The sequence below is a fragment of the Rhamphochromis longiceps genome, linkage group LG5 (assembly GCF_057381845.1).
Source record: "Rhamphochromis longiceps isolate RC_006_pf linkage group LG5, R_longiceps_female_GT1.1, whole genome shotgun sequence".
Classification (NCBI taxonomy): Eukaryota; Metazoa; Chordata; class Actinopteri; order Cichliformes; family Cichlidae; genus Rhamphochromis; species Rhamphochromis longiceps.
The window spans coordinates 29828516-29840811 of record NC_140561.1 but is presented as its reverse complement, the minus strand read 5'-3'; positions in this window follow the sequence as shown (position 1 = coordinate 29840811).

Here is a 12296-nt window from a genome sequence, read left to right as displayed (position 1 = left end):
AGATCTTCTCGAGACCAGTGATGTTTTGGGGCTGTCGCCGAGCAACATGGACTTTCAAATCCCGCCACAGATTTTCTATGAGGTTGAGGTCTGGAGACTGGCTAGGCCACTCCAGGACTTTCAAATGCTTCTTACGGAGCCACTCCTTTGTTGCCCGGGCGGTGTGTTTTGGATCAAATCAGTATTCTTCGTCCTCCAAACACGACGAGTTGAGTTTATACCAAAAAGTTCTACTTTGGTTTCATCTGACCACATGACATTCTCCCAATCCTCTGCTGTATCATCCATGTGCTCTCTGGCAAACTTCAGACGGGCATGGACATGCACTGGCTTCAGCAGCGGAACACGTCTGGCACTGCGGGATTTGATTCCCTGCCGTTGTAGTGTGTTACTGATGGTGACCTTTGTTACTTTGGTCCCAGCTCTCTGCAGGTCATTCACCAGGTCCCCCCGTGTGGTTCTGGGATCTTTGCTCACCGTTCTCATGATCATTTTGACCCCACGGGATGAGATCTTGCGTGGAGCCCCAGATCGAGGGAGATTATCAGTGGTCTTGTATGTCTTCCATTTTCTGATGATTGCTCCCACAGTTGATTTTTTCACACCAAGCTGCTTGCCTATTGTAGATTCACTCTTCCCAGTCTGGTGCAGGTCTACAATACTTTTCCTGGTGTCCTTCGAAAGCTCTTTGGTCTTGGCCATGGCGGAGTTTGGAGTCTGACTGTTTGAGGCTGTGGACAGGTGTCTTTTATACAGATGTTGAGTTCAAACAGGTGCCATTCATACAGGTAACGAGTGGGGGACAGAAAAGCTTCTTACAGAAGACGTTACAGGTCTGTGAGAGCCAGAGATTTTCCTTGTTTGAGGTGACCAAATACTTATTTTCCACCCTGATTTACGAATAAATTCTTTACAAATCCTACCATGTGGATTCATGGATTTTTTTTTTTCACATTCTGTCTCTCACAGTTGAAGTGTACCTCTGGTGCAAATTACTGACCTCTGTCATCATTTTAAGTGGGGGAACTTGCACAATCGGTGGCTGACTAAATACTTTTTTGCCCCACTGTATAGGAGACCAACGGTTTTAATTATACCAGGATACTATGATCCTATAATCCCCTTGGCTTGCTGCCTGTACGTTGGGGTTTCCCCCAGTGGATGAGAGGGTTTGTTCCCTGCGCCTGTGGGTTGGGGAAGGGGCCCTGACTGTCGTCTGCGCTTATGCGGCAAGTGGCGGTTCAGAGTACCCAGCCTTCTTAGAGTCCCTGGGTGGGGTGCTGGAGGGTGCTCCGCCTGGGGACTGTTGTCCTGCTGGGAGACTTCAATGTTCATGTGGGCAATGACAGTAAGACCTGGAGGGGCGTGACTGGGAGGAACGGCCTCCTGGATCTGAACATGAGAGGTGTTTTGTTGTCTGACTTCTGTGCAAACCACAGTCTGGCCATAACGAACACCACGTTCGAACATAAGAGTGTCCATAAGTACACGTGGCAACAGGACGCTCTAGGCCGCAGGTCGATGATCAGTTTTGTAATTGCTTCACCAGACCTGCAGCCATAAATTCTGGACACTCGGGTAAAGAGAGGGGCTGAGCTGTCAGCTGATCACCACCTGGTGGGGAGTTGGATCAGGTGGCGGGGGAGGACGCTGAACAGACCTGGTTTTCCTAAAAGTATAAGGAGGGTGCACTTGGAACACCTGGCAGAGGCCCCAGTCCACCAGATCTTCAACACACACCTCTGGCAGAGCTTCAACAGCATTCCGAGGGAGACTGAGGACATTGAGTCCGAATTGACCATGTTCAGCACCTCCATTGCTCAAGGTGGTTGGTGCCTGTCGTGGTTGTAACCCCCAAACCAGACATGGGAATTGAAGATATAGCATGCTAGTGCACCCTAACAAGACTTTTGTGTACAGCAGGTCTGTCTAGCATCTTACAGGGACATTGACCACATGAGTATTAAAGTCCCTAATGGACTCCCCAGATGGAGCACTCTCCAGCACTCCACCCCGTTCCTCCAAGAAGGTTGACTACTCTGAACTGTCGTTTAGCACACACAGAAATGACCAAGCTTATGCTTCTTCCTGCTCCTTTTTGAACATGGACGTTATTTGGAGTTGTGGTTGCTCGTTTTCCTTTTGTTTGCTTTGTTCATCTGTCTCTTTTAATTCTATTTTTTTTTTATACTTTTTCAACATGTTCAAAATAAAGATTCAATCAATCAATCAATCAAACCATTTCTGTATACTGTAAACTGTTCTATCGCTATTCATTGACAATGAGTTCACTCACTCATATAAACACACACACACACACACACACACACACACACACACACACACACACACACACACACACACACACACACACACACACACACACACACACACACACAAAAGAAAAGAAGGCAGAAAGTGTATACTGACTGTAGAGCAATGAATGCGTTATAGGGAACCAAACATCAGAGGGCCTGTTAATGCACCATGGAGCATTTTGTCTCCTTAAACGACTTGAAGAATGCCAGACAAAATGACACTGACTTGCTTCAAAAGCAGCAAGAGAAAAGATGCACAGCGCTGCTATCACTTTAGAGAGAATTTTTTATCAGACAATCCTAATCTAATGCTCTGCACTTGTTTGAAATCTTCACTCTAGACAGCAACTCTTTCTGATGAAGCTGGATTTGAGAGAGGCATGGGAATGAGACAGACAATAAAGAAAAGAAATTTGCAGAAGCTTATTTTCTTTGGCTGAGTGCCTCCATATTTAATGGAAATCTGTGTGTAAAAATAATGAATACGTAGCAGGATGACAAGCTGCAAGACAGGTAGATTCTGATATGATTAACATATCAAGAGTTAATTTGGATATGCAATAGCTAACTGTGCATTTAGATTTAAGCTTTTTCAAACTTTTTTCTTTGTTTTTATTGCTTGTTGAATAATGCAACAACATTTTACATATAGTTTGATCTTATCACTCTACTCATCACTGAAGCCAGGAGTTGAAATAATGCACATGCATGTACATATGATTTGAAAATAACTGAGATTTCAAACATAGGACCATATATCCGTACAGTTTTGAGAAAAATAATCTGTATGGATATTTTTGGATGCACAGTTTTCAACAGAAATTTTTTGCCTCTGGCCCTTGACTACACATAGCACAAGCTGCAACTACTTTGCATCAAAGCTGCACCCTTAATGAATACCTTCCTGCATCCCAGCATACTTTTGAACTATGTTGTTCTTGTTCAGTTCTAAAAAATATAAAATCTCCAGTTCATCTGGAGAGACAGTTGGTGTTAGAGATGGCACGATACCACTTTTTTATGTCCGATACCGATATCATAAATTTGGATATCTGCCGATACCGATATGAATCCGATATAGTGTTTTTTAATCAACAAAACTGTTTTTTAAATATCTTGCTGCATTTTGTATAAGTTCATACTCAAGTTTAAAACAACAACTACACTAAAGCTATTCTGTTATACCTGTATGCAAAAAAAAATATTTCATAGTTCAGCAATACTGATCAATCTAATAAACTTAAACCTACACCATCCTCCCTATTCTGGTATTTTAAAGAGTACTTAGCATAAATATTAAGCAACCTAACTAATAGGGTTCCAACTCCCAGCAACAACAAAAATAAATAAATAAAAAATAGGGAACCACCCCTCACGCTCCACCTCATGATGCTTAATCGACGTAATCAACCTTAATTTGATGCAGTGTGAAAAAAAATGGACAGAAATCAATTATTTTTCAAGAAATATTAAATAGATTCAACATCTTTCTTCAACAAAATTGCAGACTGCACAGATGGTACCTTCCCAAAGGAAAAAGTACTATAGCTTACTAGGGTATGTATATTAGACTTAATAGTTACTATATACAGTAATTGACTTCTATTCATTTTACATCAAATTAAAACTTTGGGTGTCAGATAATTAATTATTAAAAACAAGACATTTTAAATGAGAATAAGAAAGAAAAGTATGTCTTTGTGCCCCCTTTTCCCTGTTAATGCCCTATCGGCCCCCCTGGCTAAACTTTGCTAGATCCGCCCCTGCACAGTTACCAGCGTCAGCTACGTAGAAAAAGATCCTGGTGTAGGAAGTAATATTAAATAAATTCTAACAACAGATTATCAAGCTTAAACGTGCTGCTGTTGTTCAGCCGCTGGTTTCCTCTTTCTGGTGCAAAGTGGGCCAAAAGCAAACTAGAGACAGGACTCGCGACAGAAAAGCCGATCAGCTGATCGTTAAGCAGTTTCATGATTGAAGTAGCAGGAGAGGCAGTCGCTTGTTAAGCTTAACGCAGGAATGCTTTACAAACATTCAGAGATGGACTTACACACTTGCTTTACTTCTCTCGGGATAACTTTGTCGGAGATGAAATGCCGGGTTGCTAGCGAAGCTCCACATGCTATCCAGACCACTGACAGGTCCCGCATGCCACAGCCGCTCTATCACGTGATGCATACTGCTCCGACGTGCTAACGTTCTGAGGTGAGTTACGGCGTGTTGCAAGTTTTGTGAGGTGCTTTCGTGATATTTAATGGATCGGATTACATTTTTTATTTTTCTCCGATATCCGATCCAGTAATTTAGGTCAGTATCGGACCGATACCGATACGTAATATCGGATCGGTCCATCTCTAGTTGGTGTGCAGGCTTTTAAGCCAATAATCTTTTGGTTTCCAATTCAAAACAATCAGCAACAAATGTCATTCTTGTCATGTTAATGAATTGTAGGATATTGAAAAAGCAAATACCAAACATAGTTGTTTGATGTAGTTTATAGGAGACACATATACATGTATTGATAGCCTGTAACAAGCCTTCTTGATCAAAACAGGTGATGCTAATTTTGCTTCCAAAATCAACAATTTTGTGCGGACAAAAAATATGAATAAATCGTAAGGACTGAAGATGTTATAGACAAAAAGAGAGATAAAAGTGTGAGCAGTGATGCCAATTTGACAACATCAAAAACAGTTTACTTCACAGAAGGCTAGCTGGGGACAAAGATATGAAAAAAAGACAGAAAACAAGGAGAAAACACTGAGTGGTTGCAGTGTAACAACCTCCCTTCTTCAAATGACAGACAGAGAGGCAATTACAAAATAAACTAGAGACTGGACCAATGCAGAAAGGCAAAGAAAAAGGGTCTCTCACTGTCAGAACAGAACAAGTTTGTCTACTTCCGTAAATAGACAAACTGATTGGGAGACATGTCAGTTTAATAAAACACAATAAACCACCTGCCAATATGTATCAAGGGGAGGGAGTAGTGAGAAGCTCAATATTCTGAAAAAGTTTGCAAATCCTGGTGGAGATGGGTGAGACTGGAGGAAGCTTTGCAATATTTATCTCCAAATTCACATCAGTTTAATCCAGAATGCATCAATGAAATTTTTAATATGTAGATGTTTATGGTGTTACTTTTTTGTTCCCTACCTTTTTGTTCCTTTTGTTTTCATTTTTTTGTGTTTTGGTTTTATTTAAACGGTTTTGTTTGTTTATTTATTAAGAAGATAATAGCGAAGGAAGCAATTCCTATTTTTGATTAATAGCTGTTTGGGAATCATCTTGGTGCAAAAATACTTTTGTGTTTTTGCAACAGGCTGCTAGTAACAAAGCACTTAAGGATACAATTTAAAATGGGTTCTTTGCTAACTTGTCTGTTATGTGTGGAAACAACACTGGTTCATCCCTTGAATTAGGTGCTTTTTTTATAATTGAATGTCAGTGTTATGTTAGTGTTAAGAGGCTTATCAAACCAACAAACTGACAAAATTATTTTGAAACTGTTCAGGTACAAGTACTATGCTAAAGATGAATGAAACAACAGGCAATAAAACTTGGAAAGACTTCAGGAAGCCTAGAGGAGTACTGTTCAAGGCGACTTTAAAAAAAAATTACAAAACAAAACCGACTCCTTGGAAGTAACATGTAAAGCCATGAGAGATGCCTCAATTGTCACGGCGAGTGAGATAAGCCGTGTGAAAATAATAAATGAGGATCCAATCGCAGGCAGTCGTGAAGATGCGAAGGTGGTTTATTGAACACGAAATAAGGACAAACAGCAAATGGAGCTCGAACTAAACTATACTGGGAAAAAACGAGCAGAGGCAGACGATGGTAGACAGCAGGGTGAACACACGAGCGAGACACGGTGGTTACACAGACGGACCAGCAACTACAATGACGGAGGACACGACTTAAATACACACAGAGAAACACGGGAATTACACACAGGTGGTGGACACAACTGGGAACAATCAGTAAGATGAGACAGAGGTAAAACTGAACACACTCACATGAGACGCAGACCTTCACAATAAAACATCACACGCAGGCTCGACATCGAGAGACAGACAGGAAATGACATATGAAACTAAACCCACATCTTAAACCCAGATAAACAGAAACATGGAACTCTAATAATAGACATCATAATCATCACCATAACACGACAAGAGAACAAGAAAACAATCCCTGATGCAAACTTAAATCAAAACACAATAAACTCAAAATACTGGGTCCCACGGACCCAGAACTGTGACAGTACCCCCCCTCTAAGGGCTGGCTCCCGACAGCCCCAAACAAAAAAGCACAAAGCACCAGGCCAGGGTGGGCGGAGGGGGTCCAGGACGGAAGAACAGAAACCAAGCAAAAAGCAAGGAGCCAGAGTCCACGAAAAGTCCAGGGGACCGACCGTGCACACGGCGACGGGCAAACAGTTCCGGAGGCCGACCGTGCACACGGCCACGGCGGCCACTGAGCAGTTCCGGAAGTCGGCCGCGATGCCAGCGGCGGCGACGAACTCCTTCCGGAGGCCGTCCCCGAAGGCCATGATGCCAACTTAGCGGCCTGGAAAACGGCTGGCAGAGGCGAGGCGGAACAGGTCGAGCTGGCTCTGACGGCGGTGTGGCAACCGCAGGACTAGGCGAGGCCGGGCCAGACGAAGACGAAGGCGGAGCTGAGGCCGGGCCAGGCGTGGATGAAGACACCGAGGCCGGACCAGGCGTGGATGAAGGGACGGCTGCGGAACCTGACGGCAGCGGGACGGCTGCAGGTGATGATGCTGCAGGCGATGATGTAAAAGTCGCGGGGGACGATTCAGCAGGTGACGGCTGAACCAATTTCCCCGAACCATCAGCGGGTGTGAGGATGTGCTGGCTGGGTCCTCCAGGACCCTCAGCTAACGAGGCGTGGTGCTGGGTGGGCTCCTCGGACCCTCCAGCAGACGAGGCTTGAGGCTGGACGGGCTCCTCGGGCCCTCCAGCAGACGTGGCTTGAGGCTGGACGGGCTCCTCAGGCCCTCCAGCAGACGTGGCTTGAGGCTGGATAAAATATAAAATAAATAAAATATAATTATTAACTGGCAAATGCAAACAAAACCACATATCCCCCATATTAGCAACTCTATACTGGTTGCCACTCAGTTTTTGAATTGACTTTAAAATGTGAACGTTATTTGTTTTTAAGGTATTGTGTGGGTTTGGACCTTCTTACCTCTCTGATATTTTAAGTTTGATCGTTCCCTATAGATTACTGAGGTCTGTTGAGCAAATGGTCCTAGCTGTCCCAAAGTCCAGATTAAAGCAGAGAGGGGATTGGGCCTTTGCAATTGCTGCTTTGAAACTGTGGAACAAACTGTCACTTCACATCAGGACCTCCCCAACAGAGACACTTTTAAAACCCATTTGAAAACCCATTTTCTTTCTCTATGACCTTTAAATCAGAATGAGTTCAGAGCACTCCTTTTTTGTGTTGTTTTTACTCAGGTTATCCCAATGTGTGTTTCCATTCTTAAACTGTCATTTTATCCTATGTTTTATGTTATTTGGTTAGCTATACAAAATTTTGGTCAACCGCTGTTGTTTTTAAGTGTGCTATAGAAATAAACTTAACATGATGGTCATAACTGGGCAAGAAACTCATACAGTAAAACAAAATGTTACAAAATGTTACAAAAGTAACTATATAATTATTATTTAACTTAATGTAACTTTAACTTTTCCTGACCCAATTTATCATACGCAGTTTGCAAAAACGATTTTTTTATTGCCTTCTTCTGCAGACTTGCGTGCATTCAAAATGACACAAACAGTCAGATAACCTTATGTCGTCAGTACAAACAAAGTTTTAACAGAGAGGTACCTTCTAACTAAGCCCACTCCCAAACTGCACAGGTTTACTGTCTGAAAAAAACAGTAGACTGCTCTGCAGCTCTGGAGTAGCGATGGATTGGTTTACTGACAGGCTGACCATTACAGCATCAGCACTGACCACTTTTACCAAGCAAACACCTTGAAGCTACTTTTCCCAAGAGGTTAACCACTGCACCTTCAGCACATACCATAATTTGGGAACAGCACACTGTATCTTGGGGTCTCTTGTCTCTTGCTGACTTTTGGTATTGTAAGTGCACTGTATAAACCCTGAGCTTCAGCTAATAAATATCCTTGGTCATTTATAGGTAGCCAGTAAAATAAAAACAAGCTAAGCAATGTGAAAAACAACATGCAATGCAATTAATTTTGTCTGTGATTTATAAACACATTTAAAAACTGCATTCCCAAGAGAAAATTAATGTTTTTCAATATCCCCGTAATATTGTAAAAACACCACTCTTCCTGTACCCAAACCTGCTACTGAATTTGTTTTCTAATTGCACTGTGTGTGCAATCTGCATGTGTGTGTGGTAGCAACTAAGTCTCCATGATATAAACCCTTAAAACCTTAAATGATATCATCGAGAGCTGGTTTAAGGTTGGGATATGTCCACTGAAAGTGATGAAAACACTATGAGTGTGTGTGCATCAATCGACATGTGGGTCTCCTGGCTGTAATGTGTTAGCTTGACACTTGGAAGACCTGATCAAATTGTTGAGGCTGATTGCCAGCAATCATATCTCTGCTTACTTTCTCCCTCTGTGCCCCCCTCACACAAACGCGAATGCTTTCACACATGCTGTTCTGTCTCAGTGGGCTCATCATCTTCTATCTCTTGTTTCTCTCTCTCTAACTTCTGTGGACTGTCTTACTCTTTATTGCCCAGACCAGTGCAACCCTGTGTCTCTCACTCCTGCTCTACCACTTTTTCACATTCACACAAGCACATACGCGCACATAATGGTGTTCATTTCACAGCACATTGCCGCCATTATTTGCCATTTCTACCGATGGCCGTAATCATGAAGACTGAGATGAGTATATGGTGAAATCATTCCCTCTCCAGTCAGATCAGCCTGCCCTCATTCTGTCTTTCTCTATGTCGCATTATCCACAATGTATGTTTCTTGTATGCTCGTAAATGAGTTTGTATGTGGATGCATTTCATTTTTGAAGTCATGCAACTTTTAGTCAGTGTAATAATTTCATTTGTTGTGTACTTGTGAAGTATTATGTTTTACATGTAAGTGATAAAGGAAATGTACTCTGTGTAAGCATACCAGGACTACAGCAATCTGGCTTCAGAATAATTATCCCATTTTTTCAGGTGCCCTACAGCTTCTTTTTGAGAAGCCATGGGTGGGATCTATTATAGCTGTTATAATAGCTGTATTAAATAACAGGAGTTTATTTTTGTTTGCCAATGTCAAAATGTTGGGAGAAAAAGAAAGTGCAACACATTTCATGGTACATAAGGGTAGGAGAAGGAAAGGAGGACAAGACAGCGTTTGTAAAAATAAATAAATAAATCCATCAGAGATTAGACGAGGAAAGAAAAAGTCAACCAAATGAGACATCATCAGTCAAAGATATCGTGATAGATGTGATGAACAAGGTGAGAAAAAAATGGAATATTCACAGAACGAGCAGAGAGAGTTATACAAAATCAAGAGCAAAGGAGAGGAACGTGAATACAAGAAAGAGGGTAGAGGAGGTACACAAGGAGGAACAATAGGACCGCAAAAAGACCCCCTTTTATAAAACCATGTTTAGGTGGAATAGAGGGATTCTTCCCTTGGGCTTTCTTGCTGTGTTATTGTAGGACTAAATAGAGATACAATTTTCAAGGAGAGACAATTTTCTCTCCAATGCTCTTTGCTCCATGTGAAGGTTGCTGTAATTTAGCTCTTTGCCTGGGGAGGAACATGGTGCCACAGCTAGGTCATCAGAAAGCATCAGTTCACCAAAATGCCAAGGAGATTATTTCTCTCTTTTAAGTAGACGGCCAGGAGAGATATAAAAGAAGTTGTTAGTATGAGGGGGAAAAAGAGAAAAGAGGTGACAAAAGCAGGAACAGAGAAGGGTTGTGGAAATAAGACAAGAAACAGTTAAATGATAATAAAAAAAAAGCAAAAAAAAGTCAGAAGTAAACATGAGGTACAAAACCAGGTAGACCTTAGTGGACGAGGCAAGTGAGCATGAGAGGACAAGAGTCAGAAGTAGAAACTTAAGCACAGATAAGACAAAGGAAAGAGAGAAAAGAGAGATGATTGAAATGGGGTGTGGTTTCAGGAGCAGAAAGAAGAAATAAGTCTTTACCAAACAGGTGTAATTTGCAGGAATACGGTTTTAGTCTGATCTTCAATATTCCTTCTGCTGTCTACCCATCCATGCTCCTAGACTACTTGTCTCCCTACGCTTTCCTTTTTTTGATCTTTCCTCTTTTCCCTCAGCCCCAACTTGATTGATAGATGTCTGTTCTTCCCTGAGACTGGTTCTGCTGGAGATTTCTCTTTGTTAAAATAAAGTTCTTCCTCACCACTGTCACCACTTGCTCGTAGAGGATCGTCTGATTGTTGGGGATTCCCTTCTAATATTGGAGTCTTTTTTAGTATAAATCCACCTAAGGTGATTGCCTTTATTGCACTTCCTTGAAGTTAGGGCCCTGCAAGTATTAAAGATGGCCCTAACTGTATAACTCTCATGATCTAATTTAACCGCACCTTTCATTTATCCTGTGTGAGGAATGTGTGTTTGTATAGTGGAGTGGTGGAAAACACTGGAAAACTGCTGTATGTAACATCAACTACTAACTAACATACACAGACTCAAAAAGCTATGAAATGGTTCCTTTGCTTTTTATTTATTGTTATTGCCATCTAAGTAGTCAGCTAACCTTTAGATAGATAGGCACAGGCCAATAACACCACTAATCTAAATCATCTATTTCATTAAAGAAATAATTACAAATTTAAGAATTTAAGAATAGTGTCTATTCAGAAAGCGACTAATGGGGATCCAATCAACCAGTGCATAAAGATACAGATGCTGATTGAAACCAGTGTCTGTTAAAATTTAAATTTACTTTTAAAAAGAAAACTAAAGTTATTGAAAAACATTATTAACATTCAGTAAAATAGAATGTTGCACTCATAACTTTAAATACATGTTTTGGCTAACACAAAAAGGTTAACTTTTACTGGCCATGACTGACACTTATTAAAAAGCAGATTTTTCAGTATCCCTCCATTAGATTAGCAGGCATGCAGAATAACACAAATACACATATAACCTTGGATCCTCTGTACAAATAAAGTGCTGGCCAAATACTACAATCCAGGAGTGGCATACCACTGTTCCACTTTTATTGAGTGGCTTTCCAGGTGACCATTGCAGTGTCAGTCAGCACTGACTACCTTTTGAAAGTGGTGAATGCTGACCTGGCAAAACTTTTTGAATAAAATCCCTCCTATGAAAGATTTAGTAGAAGTCCAGAAAAAACTACAACTTCAGTAACATGATGGGCCAACTACAATAGTTTTATTGGTGTGTGTATTTAGGTTCTGTGTTTTACAGTAAAGATGCAGCTGTAGAAGGATGGAGGGTGTCCGTCAGGGAACTGGAACAGAGCAGCATCATTATAATTCTAGGTATATGGCTGACTTATCACCTTCTGGTCCCCTGCCTTGTGCTTTGTGGCCCATACTAATGCACACACACCCACACACATTTCCTCAGCAGCATCACACTGGGTGGGAACATGACCCCTGATCCTACTGCATGAATCACAACACACAACGAGTACACAAATATGCTAATATATGTATAACCCTGCACATATGCACATATGTCACTACACCAATGATAACTCAGTTCTACAATGGTGAGCTCTGTCTCTCTCACACACACACACACACACACACACACACACACACACACACACACACACACACACACACACACACACACACACACACACACACACACACACACACATAATTTACTTTTGACTTTGTGCTGATTTCCGGATGCTGGCCACCCTCTGGTTGCTTGGTGGTAGGTCACACATGCCCATACACAGATGCAGTGTTATCGTCT